At 42.9% G+C, this 2,205-nt stretch overlaps 1 pseudogene across 1 annotated transcript in view; it reads right to left on the bottom strand.

Moving 5' to 3' along the window:
• Positions 1 to 1,046: 1,046 nt before the first annotated feature.
• The window catches only part of LOC101312496, a 6,245-nt pseudogene continuing 5,086 nt past the window's right edge, over positions 1,047 to 2,205 (bottom strand). Inside the window, exons 9-10 of the transcript XR_185342.1 lie at positions 2,063 to 2,166; positions 1,047 to 1,803 (exon numbers count right to left, since the gene is read on the bottom strand). The product of XR_185342.1 is annotated as a U-box domain-containing protein 52-like (transcript). The remainder of the gene's footprint in view (positions 1,804 to 2,062; positions 2,167 to 2,205) is intronic.

The raw sequence follows: 2,205 nt of genomic DNA on the forward strand, positions 1-2,205 counted from the left end.
CTCGTCTTATTGTAAATACTCATCTCTCTCTCTCTCTCTATCTCTCTCTCGTCCCAACTGGTATCTCAAGTTCTTTATCATCAAGGTCCTCTTCTCCCAGTCTCCCACATACCCATAATAAGTGATGAAGCTGCAATTTCAAATTTTCAGTTCCAATCGCCCTCACCCAACCCTCTCCTTCTCCAAATCCCTAACCTCCACTCTCTTCCTCCTCCCTCAAACCCTCCCTTGAACCTTCCCCGGCGGCGTCTCGAAGTGGCAGTGCAAGCATGCAGGCCAAGAATGTCAAGCGTCCCTAGCTAAAAGCCGCCGTCGATGTTGATAGAAACAGAGAGGACATGGTAATGTGGTGCGCGATGGCGAAAAAGAAGAAATGGTGGTTTGGAGTTTGAAGGGAGTGATAGGAGGTATAATTCGAGAGAAGGTAGATAGGGATTAGGGCAGAATTTCGCTTCACCCCAACGGTACGACGAGCTGAGGTCGTTGGAAGCAAAATAAGAATAGCTAGCTGCGAATAGATTAAAATTTCGATAACCTGGCCTGGGTGTATAGATGAGAATAGACGTTAAGTATCGACGACATTTTCGGACGAGTGAGATCTAAAAATGTCAAAAATAAAAGTAAGAGACATCTTGAACGGTCAAGATTGTGTTATGAGGCAATATGCCAAGCAAAGTTGGTCTGAGGTTGAGGTAATAAGAATGAACTCCCAGTATATGTAATCTACGAATTTCGATTGTACATATTTTATGTTTACAACTGGATGAACTCATTGTGGAATCACCAATCTGGGAATCTTCAGCTGACTTGTCTCATTGATTACCGATGCTTTCTACAGTTGAGTTGTCTCAAGTATCCTTCTTCCTCCATATGATCGATGATGTGCTCGAATTGCTCATGAACTGGCGTCTCCGGGTTGGGGATGATTCATCACTTCCTAAACATAAAAAACAGAAATTATTCTTTGAAGAACATGACAATATCTCTCACATTAGATTATAATATGATGTTTAACGCTGATTGAGAGAATCATCTATGCAGTTACTTCAAGTGTACGTAACTAGGGAACTCACTGGCTTTGTGGAAACTGAGCACATCTGTATTGAGAATGCTCCTCCACCCTTTTCGCCAAGTTCTCTCAATCTGTTAAGCTCAGGTAGCACAACCTTCCCTAGATCGGGTCTGTCTTTTCTCCCCATTTGAGCACATTGTAATGCTAACTTGGCAAACTTCAACGCTTCCTCGACGGGCCAGTCAGGAACAGCGGGGTCAAGCATCTCAGCGAAGGTCCCTATCTCAATGGCATGCTCAACAAGATGAGTCAAACCCATTGCTTGTTTGGCTGTTATTATTTGTAGAAGCATGACCCCAAGTGAGTAGATATCAGATTTTGTTCCAAGCAAGCCAGTTTGTTGATACTCTGGGTCGATATAACAGAATGTCCCAGCAGCTGATGTCATGTGATACTGAGTGACTGAGTCAGCTACTGATGGAGGGACAAGCCTTGACAGACCTACATCACTAATCTTGCTGACAAAGTTATGGTTTAGCAAAATGTTTCCTGGCTTTAAGTCACGGTGTACCAAGGGTTCTGGCTTGGCTTGGTGAAGGAACAAAAGCCCCGTGGCAATTTCTGCGGCTATTCGGAACCTTTGCTGCCATAACTGGTGTGTTACCTCGTCGAAACAGACGGTCTTCTAAGCTCCCATTAGCCATGTACTCATAGATCAGACAACCATACTCTGGGCAGGCTCCGAGCAAGAGAACCATGTTTGGATGTCTAATGCAGCTCAAAACTTCAATCTGCATACAAGAACCATCAGTCAATAATTCATGCTCGTAGCTTTTGACATTTTCTTCCTTTAATCTATTAGTTGCTTTTGTTTAAACACACATGTTCCCTCTCTTGGTAACAATGTGCAAGTTCACTCTTAAATCAAATCACTCATGGATCTAATTCAAATACTTCACCTCGGTTATGTTTCTTTTCTGTCCAATATCTGAAAGTGAAAAAGTTTTAGAGATAGTAGTTAGAGTTTTGTTCATGTGAAAATTGACTAACCTCTTGTTGGAACTGTGACCGTCCTTGAGCTGCATCAGGACGTAGAGCTTTTATTGCCACTTGTGTGTGATCCAGCTCACCTACATACACAGGCCCATATCCACCTTCTCCAATCTTGAGAGCTTTTGAAAAATTGTCTGTTG

Source organism: Fragaria vesca, linkage group LG7, assembly GCF_000184155.1.
Source record: "Fragaria vesca subsp. vesca linkage group LG7, FraVesHawaii_1.0, whole genome shotgun sequence".
Classification (NCBI taxonomy): Eukaryota; Viridiplantae; Streptophyta; class Magnoliopsida; order Rosales; family Rosaceae; genus Fragaria; species Fragaria vesca.